The sequence below is a fragment of the Peromyscus eremicus genome, chromosome 2 (assembly GCF_949786415.1).
Source record: "Peromyscus eremicus chromosome 2, PerEre_H2_v1, whole genome shotgun sequence".
In the NCBI taxonomy this organism is placed as follows: domain Eukaryota; kingdom Metazoa; phylum Chordata; class Mammalia; order Rodentia; family Cricetidae; genus Peromyscus; species Peromyscus eremicus.
The window spans coordinates 6,977,022-7,003,690 of NC_081417.1; positions in this window are offsets into that span (position 1 = coordinate 6,977,022).

Here is a 26,669-nt window from a genome sequence, read left to right on the forward strand (position 1 = left end):
CTCTACCAATAAGCTGTCATTATTTATCTTGAGAGGAAGGAGTTTATGTTCCTTCAATTTTATGTACTTGAGTTGAAGAGATGGGGTATAGTTTTTAGGTTAAACAGAAAAAAAAATTAGGAAATGCTCCTACCAGGTATTACAGATATTCACTCAGGGAAATGACAGATACCACATCATAAATCACACTGTCATAAAATGTCAACCCTACCAGCACAAATGTTTGAGGAGCCCTAGATGAAATCTGGGGCACTTGATACTCAAACTCATCAACAAACTAAGGTAGTTCGCTGTTATTTTACATCACTAAGTTTTAAGGTGGTTTGTTGTATTAGTTACTATCCTCACTGTTGTGATAAAATACCCTGATTAAATCAACTCAAAGGACAAACAGGTTTATTTAGGCTTACAGTTCCAGAAGGAGACATTAGGTGAAGAAGGCATAGAGACAGGAGCCTGAGGCCAGTTTGTGCTCCAGGGACCCAGCCTAGGGAATGGTGCCACCCACTAGAAGCAAATCCTCTCACCTCAATGAACCTAATCAAGATAATGCCTCACAGGCATGTCCACCCTGCAGTCTAGGTCTCAACTATTTGACATACTTGTTATATAGCAATTATAACTAGAATAACTTGCTATTCTCTATAGTTACCAACAGAGTAATTATAAATTATTGTGTAAGAATGCAAGAATAATTGTGAACATTTTAAAAACAAAAGTAAAATGAAAATACCCTAAAGTTATTCATGTATGGTTTAGCCTTGTATTGGGATGAAATAGGCAAATAAATTTATATGTAGCAAAATTGTGATCAGGAATGAATTTATATAGAAACTTAGGAAAAATAAACAGGGGTTTCAAATTAGAGAAATTATAATTTTATAACTCATTTAGCTAATTGTTTTATTTAGAAAAGTAAGTAAAATTGTGTGTCTATCTCACATCATACTTCAGAATAATTTCTACGTGAAATGATGCATAGGATATCAAACAGAGATGGAGTGGGAGAGCAATGAAACAGATACCATGATAGAGGGAGACATCAGAGGGATAGGGAGAAACCAGGTGCTAGGAAAGTTCCCAGTAATACACAAGGATGACCCAGCTTAGACTACTAGCAAAAGTGGAGAGGGTGCCTGAACTGGCCTACCCCAGTAATCTGATCAGAGAATACCCTAATTGTCATCATAGAGCCATTTTCTAGTAACTGATGGAAGCAGATGCAGAGATCCATAGCCAAACACGAGGCTGAGCTCCAGGAGTCCAGAATGAGAGAAAGAGAGGAGAAATTCTATGAGCAAGGGGCATAAAGATCATGATGGGGAATCCTATAGAGACAACCAAACCAAACTAGTGGGAACTCATGAACTTTAGATCAACAGCTGTGAAGCCTCCGTGTAACTAGACTAGGCCCTCTGCATAAACAAGACAGTTGTGTAGCTTGATCTGCCTAATGGGCCCCCTGACAGTAGGATCAGGATCCAGGCTATTTGGAACCCACTACCTGTGATGGGTCACCTTGCACAGCCTTGAGGCAGGGGGAGGGGTTTAGACCTGCCTCTACTGAAAGTATTAGGTGCTGTGGGATGTTCTGTATGTTAAATGTGTTGCTCTGATTGGTTAGTAAATAAAACACTGATTGGCCAGTAGCCAGGCAGGAAGTATAGGCGGGACAAGGAGAGAGGAGAATTCTGGGAAGTGAAAAGAGAGGCAGAGAGAGCTGCCAACCAGCACGATGAGAAGATGTTAAGATACCAGTAAGCCACGAGCCATGTGGCAAAGTATAGACTAATAGAAATGGGTTAATTTAAGATATAAGAACAGCTAGCAAGAAGCCTGCCATGGCCATACAGTTTATAAGTAATAAGTCTCTATGTGTTTACTTGGTTGGGTCTAAGCGGCTACGGGACTGGTGGGTGAGACAGATTTGTCCTGACCGTGGCCCAGGCAGGACCAGAAAAACTCTAGCTACATCTAGGCTCTGTTGACTCCCCATGAGAGACCTAACCTTTTTGTAGGAAGGAATGGGGGTTAGTCTGGAGGGGGAGGCTGGAGGAGTGGGAGGAGGTAAGAGGGGGATCTGTGATTGGTATGCAAAATGAATAAAAAAATTTAATAAAAAAAGAGAATACTAGATCAATGATCTAAATATAAGAGGTTAAAAAAAGAATCTTTTAGCAAAAAATTCCAAAATAATCAAAATCATACAAGAGAAAGGGAAATGATTTCTAGCAGACCGAAATAAGAAAAATAGTGAGTTCTTGATTAATAAGAATAAATTTTGATCAAGAAAGATAATACATTTTGGAGATTTATAGTATAACATAGCACCTGTAGTTAACAGGTTAAGAGAAAAGATGTGTTTGTATCCTTAATACACATGCACACCCCCCACACCCCACATGTGCACATGCATGCACACACACATGCGGACACACATGCATGCATACACACTATGCACACATATTAAAATCTAAAGACATGTACAAAGGCTCACAAGAAAATTTGAAGGTTGTAGATATGCTGTTTGTTGATTATGATGGTGGTTTTGCAGGATACTTTTGAATTATAATTGAGATGAACACAACATATGTGACTTTTGTTATATCAGTAGGAGTGATATCAGAAATAAAGATTCATGTGGTTAGAGACAAGATTGTGAATGTAGGGACTGGCTGCTTCCATCAAGAAATATTAATATGTTATCAATGTAATGGCAAGGATTACATTACAAATATCACATTTGGCATAGTATTTTGTGTACTGCTCAAGGTTCAGCTTTATTAATTCAACTATATGTCAAATAAACATGTTCAAATAGAATCCATGGTTTTAAATTCTACCAGATAATTTTGTCAACAATCCTCTGAAGCAAATGTGTGGCACAATTGAAGTGATGTAAATACAAGTTTAAGTAAGCTGTGTTTTCTGTCAAGTTAATGCCATCTAATTAAAGTAAAATGAAAAAACTGGAAAAAAATAGCTAAAACGGCAAAAATATTAAATTGTAAATATTAAACTTACTATATTAATTATAAATTAAATTTAAATATCAAATTATAAAGTATTTAAAATATTACATTATAATTAATTTATATTTAATACTAATTTCCTAGCCGTGACATCAAAAGCAAGATCAGCAACGAAAACTACAGAAGTTTGATTTCATAAGAATGTTTTAAATGCTTTGAGAAAACCTTCCTGTGAGGGGAATGACATGAACTTAGCTTTAAGAGAGAGCTGCCAGCCAGCGCGATGAGAAGACGTTAAGATACCAGTAAGCCACGAGCCATGTGGCAAAGTATAGACTAATAGAAATGGGTTAATTTAAGATATAAGAACATCTAGCAAGAAGCCTGCCATGGCCATACAGTTTATAAGTAATAAGTCTCTATGTGTTTACTTGGTAAACACATAGAGACTTATTACTTATTAATTACTTCCAAAAGGTCCTGCAGATCTCGTTATTCAACCCTTCATCGCCTTAGCTAACCTTTTCCTGTGGACGTTCTCCTATTCAATGCTGTTTTAAATAGCCATGCCTACTTTCAAGTAAAACTATACCACTTTGTAGAAATAGAAGAATCTTACAAGAAGAAAAAAATTTTAATTCCCCACTCTTATTTCTTTATCATTGCTATCATTTTTCTTATAAAAAATCATACATATCCCATACATATACATATATATATATGTATATGCATATGTCTCTGTATATATATTGTACAGACAACATGTGTATGCATATATACAGAGATAATGTTATTTCTTCCTTTTATATTTGGGTGCCTCAATCCTTCTTGAGTGGTTTCAGGTTCACAACAACAGAGGTATAGAATGGCCCACTGCTCCCTGCCCCCACACATGATGACTTTCTCATTATATATGTTGTGGTTGTACATTTACTACAACATATGAGCCAACACTACCACAGCAGTCTATCATAATGCTCATAGTTCACATTAGGGGCAGGGTAGAGAGGGAAGAAGAGCTGAAAAACCCACATGTTGCATTTGGATTGCCAATGGTTAACAGATTGCAACTCAGAGAGAGTGGTGCTGGGTAATCTACCAGACAGAGTTATAAGTTAAAGCTTCAACATATGTTCAGGAATTTGGAATAGTCTTTCATTGGTTTGGCCCACAGGTGTTAATTGATTAATGTCATGTCTCTCCTTCCCTCAATCCTCCAGCCCCGGTAATGAAATGTAGGAAACTCAGGATGTTTCTTTTTATAAGAACTAGAAAGTTGGTTTGCACTAGATGCCAAAATGGCTTTGACCTTGATATCTCAGCTTCAGAACTATGAGAAATAGCACACGTTTTATAATGCTGGTAAATTTGTAGCATTGTGTTAGAGCCTCAGATGTTTCCCTTCCTCCACATGGAAGGCTAGACCCAACAACAACTGGACATCAGGCTTGACTAAATAGTATCTCCCTAGGGCAATACTTACTAATATGGCTGCAGTGCACTAACGTCTCAATGTGGTTCATTTTCTTTCCCTCTTTTGGAAGAGTAGGGAGCTTTTTCTCCAGTACTTTAAGAATCTGACATTCAGCAACTGGATCCCCATGGAGGATTTAGTCACCACCCTTCTTCATCTGAGCCTCCAGTTTGGTTTCCTGCTGTAGGACTTCCCTACAGTGGTTCTGGCTCTGGTAGTTGTAGTTCTCTATACTTGTCCATCTACCTTTCTGATTTGGCCAGCAGCTGTTTTGCCTGTAACCTCATTTCTCTTATGAATCTAAGAAATAATTTTCATATTTCAATTTGTTCACATTTTGTATTTGTTTTTAGACAAGGGTGATCTATTTGTGCTACTACAAGAAAGTACTTGAGACTGGGTCACTCCTAAAGAATGGGAGTTTATTTTAGAGAGTTCTAGAAGCTGGGAAGTCCAAGACCAATGCTCCAACATTTGGTGAGACCAAATCTGCATCCAAGATGGTGTCTGATGGTCCCTCTGAGGGAGCAGCACTGGATCTTCACATGACAAAAGTGTAGCTGGAGAATTTCTCTCCAGCTCCCGCCAATCCCCGCCAGTCCCGGAGCCCACTTATAAAATAAACATACCGACTCTTATATTGTTTAAACTGCTTGGCCATTAGCTCAGGCCTACCATTGTCTAGCTCTTACTCTTATACTAAGCCCATTTCTGTTAATCTATATGTTGCCACATGTTCGGTGGCTTTACCTGTTGCCTCTACATGATGTTCCCTAAACAACAGCTGGTGTCTCCCTCTCCTCTACCTTCCTCTCCTTTTCCTCTCTCCTCTCTGCTAGTCCCGCCTATACTTCCTGCCTGGCTACTGGCCAATAAATGTTTTATTTATACAGAGCGATATCCACAGCACAGAAGAGCAGAATAAATGATCTGATTACATTAACTCATTCCTGACATTTCCCAGAAGGCCCTACCTCTAAATGCTACTGTATCTGATTTAAGTTTTTAATGCATTATTTTGGGGAGAGAAATTAGATGAGAACAAAATCTCTGCCAAATCTCCAAATGAATTGACACACAAGAATAAAGTACTGTGCTTATTCTGTATCTTAGTATGTTCTCTCCTGCAATATGATGTAGCCAGCTCTGAACTGGCCATGAAATATGATTAGGGAATTTCTGGGAATGTTATAAAGTTACTGTTAAATGATTGATGTTATGAAACTGACTCCAGAGGGAGCACTTGCAGCAGAAAGAGTAGCACATGCTAATGTAGCTGAAGATTTCCTGGTCCTGCCTGGCCCACAGTCAGGACAAATCTCTCTCACCTGCCAGTCTGGCAGCTTCTCAGACCCAAGCAAACACACAGAGACTTATATTACTTATAAACTGTATGGCCATGGCAGGCTTCTTGTTATCTAGTTCTTATATCTTAAATTAACCCATTTCTATAAACCTATACCTTGCCACATGGCTCGTGGCTTACCAGTACTTTACATCTTGCTCCTCATGGTGGTGGCTGGCAGCATCTCCCTCTTCAGCCTTCCTGTTCCCAGCCTCCTCCTCTCTCTTTGTCCCGCCTATACTTCCTGCCTGGCTACTGGCCAATCAGCACTTTATTAACCAATCAGAGCAACACATTCACAGCATAAAGAACATTCCACAGCACTTCCCCTTTTCTTTTTTTCAAAAAGAAGGTTTTAACTTTCACATAGTAAAATTACATATGACAAAACAATTATCAAGCAAGAATTATAATTATAATATCTAATCTATTTGTATTTAGCAAAATGAAAGAAGATACTCATCTATCCTATATTTGTGAGTCTAAGGCTTCATATCTAACTTATCTTTTATCATAACTAAGGAAATTGTAACTATCTAGTCTTCAACTACATCAAAGTCCTCAGAAGGATATAATATTACCTAAGAAATGAGAGAAGGAAACAAGCAACTTTTGGGAGTCTCTTGAGAGTAGAGACAGCTGGCAGCCTGGACAGTCATCCAAAGTTCTTCTGTAAAGTTAGGGCATTTGTCTTCAACCCACAGGGCTAGAGTCTCTCAGTCACTTCTCTTCATGTCCTGTAGAATGTCTGGCAGTTTCCTCTGTGAAGCAGGAACCTGTAGGACCATTTTGCCAAGCAAAAGTTCAGTGGTCATCTTCATATGGGTCCTGTATGTCCAGTCTATCAAGCAGTCCAGGCAAGAATAGTTTATTGCCAAAATGGCTATTTTTGCCAAGAAGAAGATAAACTCCATATAGAGTGTCTTTGATGCCCATCCTGTTCTCTGAAGTAAATCAGTGCTGCCAGGAGCAGACATGTCTCACTGTCCAGAGAGTCTAAATTTTTAAAACATTTTAAATGCAATATTCTGTAGGTCTTTGAAGTGTTTGAAGATTACCTATCTATCTGAAATGTATCTATGTATACCTAGAAAAATTAACTAACATGGCTACAAGTTTGAATATCATAGAAGACTAATTATTAATCTGTATTTCTTAATTATTCATTACAATTTAAATGAGTTACATAAACATAATACCTCCAATGAGAGTAGAAATACATATATACAGTATAACAAAATCAACTATAAATTTGTATCAATAAACTAAAATTTATACCAATGTAAAACATTTCTAAATAAGTTGTTACTATTTATCCTATCATATCTACATCCCCTATTTTTCTTTAGAAAGAGGTTGCATTTATAAAAATCCTGTTTTAAATTAAAATATTGGTTTGTTTTTTTCTGTCCCACACCAGAGGGCTCTTCTGATATGGGACACAGGAATCTCTCAACCTTTTGCTTTAGGAATATGCTTGGGTTTAGAGAAAGAGTGAGCCAATTCTATCTCCAAAGCCAGCTCGATATACTTGGGAATTTGGACATAGCTTTTCATGCTACTTCCTGCTGGATGAGAGCACTGTATCTTATGGGGACACAAAGAAATTTTTAGGATTATAGAGCAGTCATGAGGGTGTATTGTCTGAGCCAGTTGTCTTGAAATGGTTCTGGATGTTGGATCATCTGTGCCATGGTGTCATTGGAGACCTTTCAGGGGGTCTTGGCTGGTCAAACCTGATGTATCTTAATCTGGAACAAATCCATAGCCTCTGGCTTTCTGTGGAAACAAAAGCAGAGCCTCTTTTACAAAGCAACATATCTTTAGATCCAAATTTTGAAGTTAAGGCACCTTTAAAACATACATATTGGCTTAACTCAACAGCTTTTACAATCAAATGTCTTCCTGCAGTTAAAAATCCGAAGACAATATAATCCAGACTCTGTGTGTGATTTCCATCTTTATGTGGCTTATTTTTTTGTATTACTCTTACTGTCTCTTTAAAGACTTTATTTTTTAAAACTTTCTGTTTCTTTAATATAACTGTCTATATTCCTTTTCTTTTCTCTTCTAAGCCTATGTTTGTAAACTATTTAGAGGTTTATCTCATTTGAATCTGTCTTATTGTGAACCTATGGCTTTAAACTGCAGCATTTGTAAGACTTAAATGGCCACTGTGGCTGCTGGCTCCACCCACCTCAGCTTCCCAACATGGTGGCGGTACATTTACCACCAGCTCTGGGAACCAGACTGTCCAATGACTGTGGAAGGCAGTGGGTCTATGATTCCATCCAACAGTGTGGAGCCCAGAAACCTCTTTTTTTTTTTTTCAACTAAAAAAGGCTAAATCTACCATGCAGTGTGATGTGTCACTTGCAGATGCCTCATTCCTGCCATACTGCAGGTCAAGCACACATGCCAGGAACCTGCCATAGGGTAGCTCAAACCTGCAGGCTGCCATTAACTTGAGAGAGACAACTAGGAAACTGTTTTCAGCTCCGTTTTAGAATCTTTTTTAAAAATATTTTTATTTTATAATTAACTTAATTTCACATATCAGCCATGGATTCCCCCATCCTCCTTCCTCCCACCTCTCAGCCCTCCCCCCCCCCTCATTCTCACCTCCTCCAAAGCAAGATCTCCCCTGGGGAGTCAGTCCAGCCTGGTAGACTCAGCTGAGGCAGGTCCAGTCCCTTCCTCCCTACACCATGGCTGAGCAAAGTGTCCCAGCATAGGCCCTAGGCTCCAAAAAGCTAGCCCACTGGTCCTGGCTCCACTGCCTGGGGGCCTCCCAAACAGTTCAAGCTAATCAACTGTCTCACTTATCCAGAAGGCCTGGTCCAGTTCCATGGGGGCCATTTTAGAATCTTATTTCTCAGGTTCTAGGTGGAAACTCTTGCCAACCCGTTGGGTGCCATTTGTAGCTGAAGTTTTCCTGGTCCTGCCTGGCCCACAGTCAGGACAAATCTCTCTCACCTGCCAGTCTTGCAGTCACTTGGACCCAAGCAAACACACAGAGACTTATATTACTTATAAACTGTATGGCCATGGCAGGCTTCTTGTTATCTAGTTCTTATATCTTAAATTAACCCATTTCTATAAACCTATACCTTGCCACATGGCTCGTGGCTTACCAGTACTTTATATCCTGCTCCTTATGGTGGTGGCTGGCAGCGTCTCCCTCCTCAGCCTTCCTGTTCCCAGCCTCCTCCTCTCTCTTTGTCCCGCCTATACTTCCTGCCTGGCTACTGGCCAACAAGCACTTTATTTATTAACCAATCAGAGCAACACATTCACAGCATAGAGAACATCCCACAACATGCTAACATCTGGGGTGCACTCCAGTTGGTTTTGACACAGGCAAGCACACCAGTTCCCTAGGCCCTTACAGTAAACACACTCCAGGGAGTAAATGGAGACTCATTATCAAAGTCTACCAAACTTTCTTCTACTTCAAAACATCTTTAATTCATCTACCAGTGTTAAAATTCCAATCCTAATATTAAATATTTTCCCTCCATTTTTGATACTTCCTTTCTTTTATATAAGCATATTCAATTTCTGCCCCATGGATATTCTTTTACTTCAATACAGCTCCCTTCTCAAGGGAGAAAATGGGGAAAAACTGTATTCTATCATCTTGAAAAATGAAATGAAAATGAAAATTGTGTGTATGTGTGTGTGTGTATATATATATATGTAATATATATACACAATATAGATAGTGTTTTAGAATGTATTAATACTATGTCAATAAAAAAACTCTAGTTACAGATAAGGAAATATAACATTTCAAATTATCTTTAAAGATGGTGTGTTGATTGAAGGAATTGAAAAAAAGATCCAAATATAAGCCCACACAGCTCCAGCCACCAGATTACTTTAAAAGTAAGGATGCTTAAGAGACAGCATCCTTAAGAAAGGGTGCTGAGACATTCATTACAGAGAAAGAGTCTAAATGGGAGGCCTACATCAAATGTTTCCCCTCAGAGCTCAGGGAACCCCATGGAAGAGGAAGCAGAAAGATGCTAAGAGCCACAGGGGATGGAGGACACCAGGGGAACAAGGCTCTCTGAATCAACTACACAGGATGCATATGAGCTCACAGAGACTGAAGCAGCAAGCACAGGGCCTACACAGGTCTGCACCAGGTACTCAGTGTTGTGAGCTTAGTATTTTTATGAGACTCTTGATTGTGAGAATGAGTGGGTCTCTGACTCCTGTGCTTTGTGCCTTTGTGTCCAACTTCAATATGATAGTCTTTACTTCAACTTATTATATTTCATTTTGTCAAAAAAATTAAAGAAAGAAGAAATAGTGCTGGGAAACTAGGAGAACCGCACACAGAATGAATCCAGGCAGTATCTCTCAACCTGCACAAAAGTCAACTCCAATGGGTCAGAGACCTCAAAAACATGAACTAAATAGAGGAAATTTTAGGGGAAACACTACAAGATACAGGTATAAACAAGGACTTTTTGAATAGTATTCCAGTCACTCAGAAAAGAAAGTCAATAATCAACAAATGACACCTCATACAATTTTAAATTTTTCTTGACATTAAAGGAAACAATTGAATAAAGAGACAGCCTACAAAATGGAGGAAAATATTTCTATCTATATATTCGACAGAGGTTTTAACATATAGAAAATACAAAGAACTGAAAAAAAACTAAACAAGAAAACAAACAACAAAACCAAAACTGGGCTAAGGGAATGAATGGTGAGTTCCCAAAAGAAGAAATACAAATGGCTAAGAAATATTTTTTCAAGTGTAATATATCCTTAGTGTCTTAGTCAATATTCTATTGCTGTGAAGAGACTCCATTACCATTAAAAAGCATTTAATTAGGGCTTGCTGACATTCAGAGGTTTAGTCCAATCTCATCATGGCAAGAACCATGGCAACATGCAGACAGACATGGTGCTGGACAGGTAGCTGAAATTTTTTGTTTTGTTTTAAGATTTATTTATTTACTATGCACACGGTGTTCTGTCTGCAGGTATGCCTGCATGCCAGAAAAGGGTACCAGATCTCATTATAGATAGTTGTGAGCCACCATGTGGTTGCTGAGAATTGAACTCAGGACCTTTGGATGAGCAGCCAGTGTTCTTAACTTCTGAGTCATCTCTCCAGCCCCCAAGAGTTTTACATCTGGATTGGCAGGTAGCAGGAAGAGAGAGAGCCACTGAGCCTGATATAGGCTTCTGAAACTTCAAAACTCATCCTCAGGGACACACTTTCTCCAGCAAGGCCACACCTACTCCAACAAAGCCACATCTCCTAATCCCTCTCAAGTAGTGCCACTTCCTAATGACCAAACATTCAAATCTATGAGCCTACGCGCCCATTGCTACTCAAACCATCACACTTAGCATCAGGAAAATGCAAATTAATATTACTCTGAGGACTGAAGAGATGGCTCAGCTATTGAGAGCATGGGCTTCTCTTCCAGAGGACTAGGGTTCAATTGAATATGAATATGTAGCACTTTAGGACCATCTGTAATTTCAGTTCCCAGCAGTCTGACCTTTCTTCTGACCTCTACAGTGGTGCACATGCAGGCAAAACAGCCATAAAATAAAAGCAAAATTTTAAAAATTAAAACAAACTACTCTGAGATTCCACCTTAACCAAGTTAGGATGGCTACAATCAAGAAAACAAATGACAACAAATGCTAGTGATGATGTGAATTAAGAGGAATCCTTATCCACTTTTAACAGTAGTGCAAACTGGTGTAATCACTATGGAAATCAGTATTGAGATTCCTCAAAATTAAATAAATAAACCCACCACATTACACAGCTATGTCATTACTATGTATATGTCCTAAAGATTCTATAGCCTACTGTAATTGGACATTTCCTATCCCAACTGCCCAGTCCCAAATAAGCAGACTCAGAGGATAAATACGAATTACAAATTCTTGGCCAGTAACTCAGACTTATTACTAACTAGCTCTTATATTTTAAGTTAATCCATATTCCTTATTTACACTCTGCCACATGCCAGTACCTTATTTAGCATGGCGTGTTCATCTCCTCATCCCTCTACATCTGGCTGGTGACTCCTGACTCCACCCCTCTCCTTCCCATCATCCTTAGTTTGGTCACCCCACCTACACTTCCTGCCTGGCTACTGGCCACTCAGAGCTTTATTAAACCAACTCAAGCGACAGTGAGATACCTGCACACACCTTGTTTACAGCAGCATATTCACAGCTGCCAAAAGACAGAAATGACCCAAAATGCTCCCTGGCAGGTGAATGAATAAATGAAGGAATGAACAAAATGTTGTAAGTCAACTCAGATATCATTGAACCTTAAAAAGGAAGGAAATTCTGACACATGGTGTGACATGAGTGAACTTGAAAACATGTGCCAAGTGAAATGAGCCAGTCACAAAGGACATATACTGTATCATTCTGCTTGTAGAAGTTCCATGCACCCATCAAATCCATACAGCCAACAAGCAGAATAACAGTTGCCAGGGGCTTAGGGAAGATGGGATTGTTTAATGTTCCCGGGGCTTCTAGTTTACAAGACTCTAGTGATGCTCTATAATTTTCTAGAACAGTTCTAGAGATGGATGCTGTGATGGCTATTCAATATAAATGCATTTGATACCCTTGACTCTATACTTTAGGATGCTAGCTATTATGTTCTGTAATTTTTACTTCAATCTTTAAAAAAATAATTCATGAAAACTCAGGCCAATGAGATGGCTCAACAGGTAAAGGGACTTCAAGCCAAGCCTGACCACCTGAGTTTGATATCTGGGATCCATATGGGATCCACATGGGAGAAGGAAAGAACTGGCTCCCACAGGTTGTTCTCTGATTTGCACACAATGCTTATGTCATAGGGAAAAGGGAACCTGTGGATACTCATCATAAGAGTATGAATTACCCCAGGCACTATTAAAATCAGTATGAAGGATCCTCATAAAACTAACAGTTAGAACTATCACATGGCCCGATGATACCATTCTTGGGTATTTATCCAATTGACTCTAAATCAACATGTCACAGATTCACTTGCATATCTATGTTTATTGCAGCACTGTTCACAACACACAAGTTCTAGGACCAGCCAAGGTGCTCAGCAGCAAATAGATGGATAAAGAAAATGAGTTCTGTTTAGCCATAAAGAATAAAATTATTGCCTTTGCAAGAAAATGGGCACAACTAAAGATCATCATATTAAGAAAAACATTTCAGAATCGTAGAGGCAGTACCATCTATTCTATCATCTATGGTTCCTGTACTTCATACAGACACAAAAAATTATATGTGCACATAAACATGAAAGTAGAACCAAGGCTGGGGAAGGTAATGGAAATAGCAGGAAGAAGAAGACAGACAGAGAAAGAGGAGTGTATGATCAAAGTGCATGACATAGAAATCCATTACTATACACAATGAATATTTGCCAATAAAATCATTATGAGAGTACCTCAGTTTCTGTCAGCCAATCACCATTACATGAAGTATTAAATTATTCTTTGCAAAGGAGAAGTAGAAATAATTAGCCATCAGATATGTGCGTAAAGAACATGTAAAGGGTCTCCTCCTAGACTCTGACTCTCTTTGAAGGGGAGGAGCTGACTTCACAAATTGTTCCCAAGACACTGGTTCATGTTGTTTAGGCTGCTCTGGGTTTACTGTAACAGAAACAACACATGGCTGTTCTCTCTGGCTAAAGCCACTCTACAGCAGCACAACCAGATCTTCAAACCCTTCCCTTTTGATGCAGACGCCTGTTTTTGAAAACACTCCAGTAGACACCATACAGAGGGTGTGGAACTCGGATTATTCCGAACTGATCTAACCTGAAAGTCTCCCCTCTAGCTTTCACTGTAGCAGAATCAATGGTGTCAAGGAAGGTGTTAATTAATTATTAATTAATAGTCCTACACAGCTGCAACACGTAGGAACCACAGCAGTGACTGGCATGACAAGATAGCCATAAAGGTGCAGAAAGTGGCACTCACACGCTGGTGGTCATCAACTGCTGTCTAACTGGACTTAAGACCCACACACATACAGTAATAATAATAACAATAATAAAATAACAATAATAGCAAATTAAAAGTTTTTTTTAAATCTTCAGTAAGTTAGTAACAGTCATGCTGAGCTCATATTCTACACTTTTTAATCTATTACTCTTAAATAAAAGTCATTTTAAAAAATGGATGAAAGGTAGGAAGGAGATGAGGAAAAGAGGAAAGAGAAAAGAACCAGCATCCTTTCTGGTCTACTGTTGTGTAACTATAAGACAGCTGTCAGTTTGAATAGGATTTATAGGTCCACCACTAAAAGACTTGTTGGCTTGTCCACATACATATACCCTCCAGTGAACAAATACAGAAATTAGGAAATGAATACAAATGTGCACACTGAAAATCCCCAAACATGATTTTGAGGAAAATGAATTAGAATTATAGTATTCTCTCACAGAATAAAAATATTGTTTTAAAGGTTGTTTGCAGTCTTTAAATGGAATCTGATTAACAGAAGTCTCCTTGGGCTGTATTGCAAAGGGTAGACACATTCTGTTAAGGTCTATGGAACAGAGACCTTGCCTTAAACTTTGTGGTTTCATGAAATTAGCTTTGAATCAATTCAGGAGTCTTATTTGTGTTTTAATCCCTAGGAAAGAGAGTCATACTAACTTAAACACAGGGGAATCCTATCACTGTAGAAAAATACAACCATCTGTCAGTGACCTCAGGTGGCTTCCTCACTCTTACAGTCAGGATACAGTTCACAATTCTGTTCAGTCCTTCATCACAGCATGTTACTGGCCAAAGAGAGTCACACCACCAAACATGGAGCATTAACACTGCATCCTAACCCATTCACACTGACCATTTCTCCTTTCATGACTCTTGGGATCCTAGAAGTTAGAAGAAGGTCCGAGTTCTTGTAGAATCAGAGGAAAGGCTGGAGATTTCTGTCGCTGTTGAGTTTCTCCTCTCAAAAACTCCAAGCATACCACAAACCTTTCTTCAATGACATCAAACCAGCCAGATAACTTTATATGTAACCTTATAACAGCTTACTGGGACAAGAGCCCCAGCTCAGTACACCTACAGCTCTGGCCCTGAGACCAACAACCCTCATTTCCACAGAGGAGCAACTGTGCCTCCAAGCTATCCTCCAGATGTGAGGGGTCCATAAAGGAGAGGTGGGGGTGTGTTTGTTCCCACCTAACTCTGTGCCCAATCTTGGACCAGCCAAGGCCAGTCCTCCATCTAGATCCTTCCTGTCCTTGACTCAGACTGCCCTGCATCTTGATAAAATATGGACTCTCCACCAAGTTTGAACTTCAGATAAATATATTTGAGACATTTTTATTCTTCATAAGTACTGCTTATCTGACACTCAAATGTTATTAGTTGTCTGCTGAGAGGAGCCTATGTTTCCTCATGGCAGAGTCCCTAAATGCTTACCCAATACCAAGCGGGCCACACAGCTCTAAACAGACTCAGAAGGTTGCATTTATATATTTATTCATGCACACACATATATATTATTATTGTTACACACACATGCACACACACACAGTAGTCATGAATTTGGGAGGGGTTTGAAGGGAGAAGAGGGAACAGGGAAATAGTGCGGTTATATTTAAATTAAATTTTTAAAATGTTAGTGGGAATGCTGCTTTGTTATTTGTTATTTGTTTTTGTTTTGTTGAATGTGCCAGAGGCAAGGAAGTGGATGTAAAGAAAGACCAGCAGTACAGGAAGGCTTGAAAAAGCAGGCTGCAAGCCTTAGCCTAGCTCTGATGCCCTTTCAGACTTTACCTACAAAACACAAATTCGAAGATAAAATTACTAAGGTTGAAAACACAATGATCACAATGTTAAGACCTGAAAGTTTAATAAAACTTTCCACGTGGATGCCGTGCCTGCATGGTGTGAGTGACTATCCATCACCGCGTCCCTTGGCCGCTGCCTGAATGGCGAGTCTCCTTGCCTCAAACCCACCCAGGCTTCTCGCACCGTTCCACAGCACACACACAGCTAACACCGCAGGCACTAGCCCTTGTAAGCTGCCCCTCTGAAGCCACCAAACAGAACTTGCCCTGCTCCCTAGGCAGCCCTTCAGAACTCTTTCCCCCAAGCTGCTCTCAGTTGATTTTGGCTACTTCTTTACAGGGGAACTCTATCATACACCAAGCTTTCAATTTGCAAGCCAAAAGGCAGCAGTACCAGTAAGATCTACTGCTTCATGATCAATTTTTATTCCTGGATTTAGAAAAAATATTTCTTCCTAAAGCACCCAAAACTAAGCCAAATTCAAGAAATACTGAATAATTCTTATTTGTCATTATTTCTTTTCTAATCTCCACACAGCATACCACTCTTCTATCTTGATAATAATAAATGTCATCATTAATTAGACCAAGTTTATTAAATTATATTCATATTACCTCCTTGAGAATTGTTCATATGATTTAAAAGACTTTCTTCCCAGTGTCATCAGTAACAAATTATCTCTGAAGGTGATTTTCCTACTTTCATTTCACCATCAGCCCTGAGGGTATACTACGTTGTTGGTATACATCATTTTTGCACAAACTATAGATTCTGTTAAAATTGCATCTACAGGAATTTTGCAGCTGGAAAGCCTGCCTTTCCCACAGATCATTTCTTCAGGGACAAGTGTTTAAATCAAAAAGGAAAATGTTGGGTTGAACTCATATATCAACACAAACTTATAATGTTAAGTGGCAGACTGCAGCAATCCAAAGGGAATTGCACCCAGGTCACTCTCTAGGGGACCAGCATTACTGACTATTTAACAATCGTTCTTTGATTGCCTGTCTCCATCCTTAAAATGGATTTACAAACTCTTGAAATCAATACATCTGCCTCAAATGTATACAGTAGCTCAACATTACTAACCCCAAACCCTGTGAGCCAAGTACCACTGACAGACAGTGTGGATAAGGAGTTTATATAGACTTAAGTTCTCTGAAGTCTAAGGATTGGCACTGAAGTAACAAGTAAATATGCTATAAGTGCATAAAATTAGCAAAACATCTATAACAGATTTGATGGGTCTATTTTAAGATTAATAAAATGTGTGAAAAACAAAAACAGATGTTCTCATATGGAAGTTTGTTCATGTAATAAATGTAACAACTTTTAAGTGTACATAATAAAATCATGGCATTAATTAATATCATACAAAAAAATCAGTCATATAAGAATATGAAACAATGACTATAATATCAATACAGTCACATAAATCATAACTCTTTTCAAGAAAGCTACTGTGGCTTTTGATATGCTATTTCCAGATACTGTTTTAATAAAAAAATATTTACAATGTCCACCTCATCATTCTTCTGTGGTGACTGAAAATGGTTCTTGTGGTGCTTGCCTGGCAGCAGGACAACAACCTAACATTTTCCCTCACACTCCATATATCAGGAGTGGCTAACAAACTGCCCAAAACTCTAAAAAACCCAAACCTGCTGTAGTGGGTAGCCATTCCAGCTTTGATCTGGAAGTTCCAACCCCCATTGAGACTTCGGCAACTGTCATGTCTACAAGGCAGGGCCAAGTGAGGTGCCTGGAGACCCGAGATCTGGATGGGCCAGCACTCTCTCTCTGTTCCGGGACCCTGGACAGTGGAGGTGGACCGAGCAGAGCTCCAGAGAACGCCACTGGACTGCGATACACCTTCCCCAGACCCCGCGATCTACTTATCCCTTAATTTGTAAGTTACGCCATTAAATAAATCTCCTTTTAACTATGTGGAGTGGCCTTAATAATTTCACTAATATCTGGCACCCAACGTGGGGCAAATTCCAAAGGTTTGGGTGGCTCCCACCCTCAGCCTCCTCCCTGGCTGGCAGGTACCTAAACCCGCCTGCAAAGTTCCATATAACCAGGGAACGCCTACACGGTTCCATTCTCGAAAAAGAGAGCAGTCCGGTCGCAGTTCCCTAGCTTAGCCCCCAGACCAGCGAAAAACCAGTTCCGGCTCCGTGCCATCTGGATTCCTGACTTTAGCTGTGGTCAGCCAAGGTCACCAGCAGGCCCTGCTTCAGAGCTGTACCAACGTCACCTTCTGGCTGAAAAATCCTACTACACCCCCAGAACCACGGAAAGGTAATATAGGCGAAGCAGTGTCTTATTTCAAGTAAAAGTACTTGATAATTTTATATCTTAAAACTGACTAACAAATTTTGAGTAATTCTTGTAATATGGCTGACAACATTACCTCACAAGAATTTAAAAACCTTTTCGCCTGTATGATGAATGACATCTTCCTGGAAATATACGACCTTCCTAAGGCATATCTGGCCTGTACCATTTTGGCATTCATCATAATAATTCACACAGTGTTCAAACACTGGTTTAATAACAAGAACAAAGATGAGTCATTATTGGGACTGATACAGGCTTTAAAAATAGCAATGAAGGCTTACAGAAAAAGATTCTCTCTCTGGAATCTGCTAACCAGGATTTACAGGCTTTCAAAGATAGCAATGAAGGCTTACAGAAAAAGATTCTTTCTCTATAATCTGCTAATCAGGATTTACAAAACAGGCTTGTACCCAAAATTGATTTTGTTGATAATAAATATGAATATTTAATAAATAGAACACTAACTCTCCAGAGTGAAGTTGTGACTACTCAGACAGTATATAAGGAAGAAAGATTAACATTAATTGATAAGATAAGGTCCATGGAATCATGTGTTTCAGAAGAACATAAAAACTTCCATGATTCCATGAGAAATCTGGAATCCCTTGCAAGAGAGGAGGTTTACTCCCTAGAACAGACCCTAGGTGCTCATTTGCAAGCCCTGGAGGAAACTCTCAATAAAAATGACAAGGGACCTAATAAGCAGAAGGGCAAGACCATACAGGTTGTAACATCTCCAAATGGCTCTCATACAATGGCTTATCCTGTTATCACCCATGAGAAGCCAGCAGATGACACACACCCTGAGCCATATATGAAATATACATCACAACCAATTTCAACAAGGGACTTTAAAAATATAAAGGAAGCAGTAGTTACGTATGGGATACACTCCACATATGTAAAACAGATGTTAAATTCGTGGTCTACCTCACATAGAATCATTCCAGATGACTGGCATCAGTTAATTTCAGCTGTTCTAGAATATAGCCAGCAGTTACAGTGGAAAAGCTGGTTGAGAGAAGAGGCAAAAAATTTAAAACAGCAAGATAAAATCAGAGGTTTTGTGATCTCCCAAGATCAAATACTTGGTGAGGGATGTTTCGCTGACAGGAACGCACAAGCCACTTATGATGAACATACAATATTCCTATGCCATACAGCAGCTCTAAATGCTTGGGAAAAAAATTCCAGAACCTGAAAAACCAACTGAGGTATACACAAAGATATTTCAGGGACCGCACAAACCCTTCACTGATTTTTTACAAAGACTGAACACAGCTATAACAAGAGCTGTGTCAGATAAAGAATTAAGAAAAGTATTAACTGAGTCCTTGGTGTTTGACAATGCTAATGCAGAATGCAGAAGAATACTTACACCATTAAAGATCAGATCAGCTCCTTTGGAAGAATGGATTCAATATACTAATGGTGTTGAGTCTCTTAACTACAGTAATGAGGCTTGGATAGGAGAAACAAATCCCAGAGGTGAAAGAAGGATACCCACTACACCTGCTATCATAAAACACCATAGGCTGGGTAACTTAAATGGCAGACACTGACTTCTCAGAGTTTGAGAGGCTGTCAAGTCCAAGATCAGGGTGCCAGTATAGCCCTGACCAGGGCCTTTTCCTTTATTTGCAGACACTCCCTTTTCGTTGTCACCTCTCCTGGAGAAGAAAGATTAAAGACCCTTCTTAGAAGGTCTTTAATCCCATCAAAGGAAAAGTGGTCTACCCTCATGACCTCATCTAAATCTGTCTATATGCCCAGGTCCCACCTCCTAACACCGTTACAGTAGGAAGTAGACTTTTGTCATGTGAATTTTGAGAAGACAGAAACATTCAGCTCATAAAAACCTGGAAGTTACTGAAAACAGGCAATAAATAAAATGTGGAGACATCAAAATATGCAGGAAATAAGTAATTTTTAAAGAAAAGCATTTGAAAGTTGGTCAAACTGTGAAATTTATTTAGATGAATTCATTATATTAGACAATACATAATATGAATTATGAAGAGTAAGGAGGATGTCTGAAAGGAAAGTGGTAAAAAGAAACTAAGATGTGGGCTCTAGGCATGTGTATGGTTTGAATAAAAACAGCCCCCATAGGTCCATAGGGAGTGGCACTATTAGGAGGTGTGGCCTTGTTGGAGGAGGTGTGTCACTGGGGGCAAGATTTGAGGTCTCAGAAGCTCAAGACATCCCTAGTGTGTCTCACTCTCTTCCTGCTGCCTGCTGATCAAGATGTAGAACTCTCAGCTCCTCCAGCACCATGTCTGCCTGTGTGCCACATGCTTCCCACCAGGACAACAATGGAATAAACTTCTGAACTGTAAGCCACCCCTATTAAATGTTTTTCTTTATAAGAGTTGCCATAGGCATGATGTCTCTTCACAGCATTAAAAACTCTAATTAAGAGAGCATGTGACTAAATCCTTCCTTCCAAATCACATCTAAAATGTTTCTGGATATATGTGGAGTTTCTGTGACTTGGAACACAGTCCTGTGTAGTTATTGTAGCGTTTTCTTAGAAACCTGTATCCTGTTTATTTCAATGTGTGTGCTCATTTTGTATTGACACACTCTCAAACGCCCTTCTAGGCTTTTCCATTTTCATGGATTCCTTCTGAAATTATGTATTTTCCCAAGTTAAGAAATTAAATACCACTCTAACTATACAGGACTATGTTGTCAAGTCCTCAACTTTATACTTTTAAGTACCAGGACAAAGAACTCATATGAAGGAATAATTTCTCCAAACTTAATAACTTCAATCATACTAATCCACATTTATTTTGCCATTTAGATGCAGAATGCCTTATTTATGAACATGGTAAAGTTAGTTTCTCAAACTGTGAGCACTAAAAGATGTGAGATATAGAATCTTCCTATCTTATACTTCAAACAAAACTGAAAGACACTCTGAAACAGTGATGAAGTTGTTTTCTTACCAAAGCATCGGTCATTTCTCACAGGTAATTAGTTTGGTTTCTTGTAAACTTTTCTGGTATTTTCCAAACACTTAGAAGTAAGATTCAGATTCTCAGTTGTCTCAGCTCAGTCAATATGAGCTCATAAAATATTCTTCCTATATTCTGTTCAACATTTGGACATGTAATAGGTAACTCTGCTTTCGGCTTAGGTACTTCTTGAAAGTCTGAAAATAAGTGGCTTTTTACATTCTTTTCTTTCCTAAGAATGTGTCCTCCTCTTAGCACATACAAGAAAAGGAATAGTAAATATAAGGTTTAGAAACCATCTCCAATCTCAGCCATTCATCAGGGAGCCACAGGAATTCCCTCCAGAGAAAAAAAGAGAGACTGCCATAGTACGACATTGGGCTCCCCACTTGGACTATACAGGAACATGAGAAGTATCCAAATTTAGGTTTCAGATCCAAGGCTCTCACTGTAAAGCCAAGGCCCAGCCTGCCTTTCAACATCCCACAGAGATTTTCCCACAAGGGTCAACCAATCCATATAATACTGACTGAATGAGGGGGGGGAAGTAGTGAAACTTGAATGAATTCTCTGTTATATATGGATTTTGGCCAGCAGGACACAGTGTAAGCCAAGAAGAGGCAAACATGCCCACTGTAGCTTGTACTCCTGGTACATACCTAACTTCATAGACTCCTGGGAAAGGGGAGAAGAGGCCCCAATCCCAACAAAGTATAAACAGCCCAGCAACGCCACAAAATGGAAGACAGTTCAAATCTATTTCACTTACAAAAATTAGATATTTGTTTAGTTTTATCCCAATACTGTGAAGCAAAATTATATTTATGCTTATAAACATTTTCCATTTAGAGTAAAATTTAACTCTATAAACTAATATGCATTGAGTCTTTGTGGTTTGCAACCAAAATGGCTGAAGAAAACACAATTGTTTTTTAAATCAAAACTGCCCCCTCTGGTTCTGTGATTACATCAGCAGTCACTCCCAGTAGCTCCTGAGGATTTCAAGAGCAAAACTAGTAATCAAGCATCACTTTCCCAAAAGGAGGAGGAGTGTTCACATCCCAGACAGGGAAACTGCTGACAGCTGAAAGCAGACCATGGCCACAGAAAGGATTCTTTTTCAACTCTTCCTGGGTGTGTCCCATTTCCATGTTATTCCAGCCCTTAGAGCAAAGCCTAAGCTCACTTATTTGTGTGTGTTTATTTTCCTACGCTTTACCCCGTGAATTTCATGCGATGAAAAGTAACACAAAATATCAGATAGATGTGAGAAATTATATGGCAGCTTAGACCACCAGATGTGCTGGAGATAGTTGCTGTTATAAGGAGTTTCCATAATCACTTCCTGTGACTTCTAGACCAAATTACCATACTCCTGATGACTTCAAACACTGTACATTTATTTTTTGGCAGTTCTAGAAGTCCAAAGACTGAATAAGTGATAGGACTGGATCCTTCTGGAGGCTGAAGTAGAGATGCTGGTCCCCTACCTCTGCCAGCCTCTGGAAGCTGCCCTATTCCACTCCTTAGCTCAGTCTCCTGTACATCACTCCACCTCTTGACTCCATCAAGATACCTCTTTACCAACTCTGGTTTCCTGCATACTTTTTATAAAGACCCTTATAATTGCACCCTTCCAGAAAACCCCCAAAATCCTTAACCAGGTCTGGTTTGAAAAATAAGGCAACATATTCACAGACTCGAGGGTGAATGCAGACATGCTTGATTGGGAACAGGAGTAAGCACACCTGAGTTTTCCAAGAGGTTTCTCTTCTACAAACTAGTTTAGACATGACTGGATTAAACCATTTTCCTCTAGTTCCATGAGAATAAGGAGGTGAAATTAAGGCCATATTTTCCATCATTGATGAGTAACCTGTGTTTTTATAATGATAAATCTACACAAGTAACAAATCACACTTTCCTCTCCAAACACAGGTACCAATGTTAGTCTTTTCTTAAGGAAGAATGTGGAAGGCACCGGATGCTTCTGCTGCTGACTTGTACTTAGAAGTATGACCTGGGCAATGAGAGCCACTGAGTCCCCACATGTACAGTGTACAGATCCTGAGCTGTAACCCTTTCTCAAATAGTATTTCTAAAAATGACAGGTTTATCCTCAGTGACTGACTACACTGTCCTCGTAACTCCTCCAGACAACTTAGAGCATTCCTAGACACTGTAGGTTACTGAAGGCAGCCGTTTTATTTATTCAGGTACATTATCCTGTTGGAAACATTTTAATGTCTGGGCAACACCATTTATTTAGGACTTCCTATCTACAAGTCCCCACATGCAGACAAGCATCATGGAGATATGGAGATTTAAGTGTTCAGTATCTTGCAAAAGATACAAGTCAGTCTAATGGGAACATAACATGACTGTAGCCAGAAGTTTCTCTGGTCCCACCCAGCCCCACAGTCCCACAGCTGCTTATAAAATAATCACTCAGAGGCTTATATTAATTACAAACTGTATGGCCTATAGCTTCAGCTTCTTGCTAGCTAGCTCTTTCATCTTAAATTAACCCAATGCTATTAATCTATATGTTGCCACGTGGCCATGGCATTACTGGTCTGCTGGCATCTTGTTGTTCCTTGGGTGGTGGCTGATGTCTTTCTCCACTCCACCCTTCTTCATCTCATCTTCAGTTTGAATGTACCACCTAACCTTATCCTGCCCTGCCATAGGCCAATGGAGCTTTATTTATTATCCAACGGGAGCCACACATATTCACAGCATAAAGAAAGACGTCTCACTGCACATGACCTGCAGTATTGTAAGATACTGACAGATAGAACAGAGACTCTGAGAAAAGATAGACTTACAGAAAAGTATATTATTTGGATGCAGGGCCTCAATTCTAAGAAATACCTTTAAAAGAGGAATACAACTCTGGCATATGGAAAAGATAGAGCTTTCCAGGTTTACTAGAGTGATTAACTAACAAAAAGGAAAAAGAAAAGAAAAAAATGTTCCTTTGACATTGTCTAGGAATCATCCAGTCCTTCTTTTCATTAACCAAAATAATTATGTCATTCTCTTTTTTTTTCCTATACCATAATCATGTGCTCAGCTTTTGGCTGATCTAAAGTACTATTTTCCTTTTCTTATTCAAATGTTCAAAAAGCCCAGACAAGAAGTTTGGATCTTGAATGAATGTTCCTAGAAAGCCCTGTGTGTTGAAAGCCTACTCTCCAGCCTGTAGCTCTAGGTGGCTTAGGAGGTGGTAGAATATTTAAGAGAAGGTCACTAGGAGCATGAATTTAAAGAGGATTTGGACCCTACTCTCCTCTCTTTTTGTTTCAAAATGCTTTGAGATAAGTACCTGCCTCTTGCTTCTGGCCTGAAGCCCTGACTTGACACAGACAGAAAGGCAGTGATCCTCCCTCCTATGATGGGCTGAAACCTCCACACTACAAGCCAAAATAAATTCTTCCCTTTTATAACTCAATTATCTCAAATATTTGCTATCAGAAAAGAAATCAACCTAAGGAAAGATGAAATTTCTAGCCCTTTCCCTAACCCTTTGCTCACCCTGAACCTCTTGAAGAGGGTCCCCCACCACAGTGTGACATCCATGAATACTATTAACAACCAAATGCTTGTGCTTAAACGAAAATGCCAACTCTGCCTTTGCAGATGAAAACATCCGAGGGCTAAAACTCACAGTGAATTTCTGAACACAGGATGTGTCACAGGAGGTGACAGAGTGTGATGTCACTCATCTCATCAAAAATGAGTTCTTCCTTGAAGATGCACCTCATATTCTAACGGAATTCTTACTTTGCTATTGGGATTCAATTTTCAAATACTATAGGCTGTAGTGGCCTCTCACCCCAAATTCAACTGTTAGAGCATTTAACTGCTTGGTGCTCAGGTGTTACAGAGAGGCAGCCTGTCCCTTTAAAATTGTCCTGTCAAAATAAAACAAATCTAGCTGCATTTTTTGGACAATGAAATTATTAAAAATTTCCAGTGAATACGGAGAACTGTGTCCAGTAGAAGCCGTACAAGGATGTGAATGTCAGACATCTCTTCTGGTGTACAGTAATGGAGTTAGAGGCAATTTCAAGAGTGTTGGGCACAGTTATTTCCAACAAAGATGTTCTTTTTGTCAGCTGTGCCTGAACAAAGGAAAGAAATGTTGGCAGAGGGTTTCAGAGGTTCCTGTCTATGGTTGACTGACTCTTTATGGTAGAAAGACATGGTGAGGAAAAATGGCTAACCTTGTGATTGGTATGCAGCAGGGAGAAAGATAGTGTCCCAGGACATCCAACCAAGACATATCCCTAAGGACCTACCTTCTTTAACTAAGTACCACTTTTTAAACATTCCACCATGTCCCACAGTGCCACCAACTGGAGCTTCAACATATAAGACTTCAGGGACATTTAAAATTCAAACCATGACACTTACCTTGAAAAAAATCAATGCCAGGACAGATTTGGGATCCTGTGAAGGAAAAGAGAAGCCTGATCAAATATCACTGTTGAAAACCATTCCTCTATTTTTTTTCTCTAAAGAATATTCTAGTTTACATTTACTATACATAGACAGGTCTTGACTTCATCACTGGAGATTCCTGAAGGCCCTCCCTGTTTGGTGAGCATAGTGGCCCTCCCCTGACTCCCATGCCATCCTTTCTCCTTCACCATTTCTTAGCTCATGATATTGAACATGTTCTTCAGACATTGTTTTGTTTAAGGTTCAGAAATTATCTCTGTGACTCTGTTTCTCATGCATTATATGTCTCAGCTCTACCTTGTTATTAGCTACATTCTAGGTTTCTCTCATTCCTCAGTTGTCAAATATTTATGGTCTGCTCTCCTCTTATGGCTCCAAGAAAATTAAGAAAGTGTCTCAACCCTCCCAAATGAGCCAATATTTCCTTAGCTCTGAGTGGATCACATGCTCTAAAACAAGCCCCACTTTAGAGCTAAGGGGCTGAAGAGGAAATCAAAGGGTGTCTGGCTTCTTGGCTTTGTCCTGTCCACACCTCAGCTTTCTCCATTCTTCTCCACTCTTGTATCATTTCTCCAATACTCTCAAGGAAGAGTTATTTAAATGTAATCTTTGAATTAATTCTTTGAGAATTCTATACATGTGTACAATTTATTTTGATCATGTTTACCCCCTACTCCACTCCATAACTGCTTCCAGAACCAACCACTACCTCCCTACCCTCTCCCAAGTTTGTTTCCTATTTTACTATTTTTCATAACTAACTGAATCTGGCTTGTGTTGCTCATACACATAAACACACCACACACACACACACACACACACACACACACACACACACACACTCAGAGGGAGGGAGGAAGAGAGAGAGAGTTCTTTTTTGTATAATTATTGGTTATAGGTCACATTTTCAGATTCACCACGGCACCAGCAAATTAAATAACAACCTAAAGTATGTCAGAGTTCAGAGTTTCAGCTGTCCATGCTATTGCATAAACCAATTTGGCTAGTGAAATCATGGTTATTTGAGGAGAATCTATAACTACCAATTTACTAAATAAGCATAACTCCTAATAACACCCTATAAACATTTGTCTTTATACAGATAAGTGTAGTTTTTACCTCCCACAAGGAACTTCTACTTCCAACAGAGACACTACAGAAAACCACAATCAATATGCTGAGTTATGGAGTGTATGGATATATCTATAGAACACTCCCATAGCTACAGCTCAGGAAACATTGAAGAAAGCTGTGGAAAGACTGTAAGAACCAGAGGAT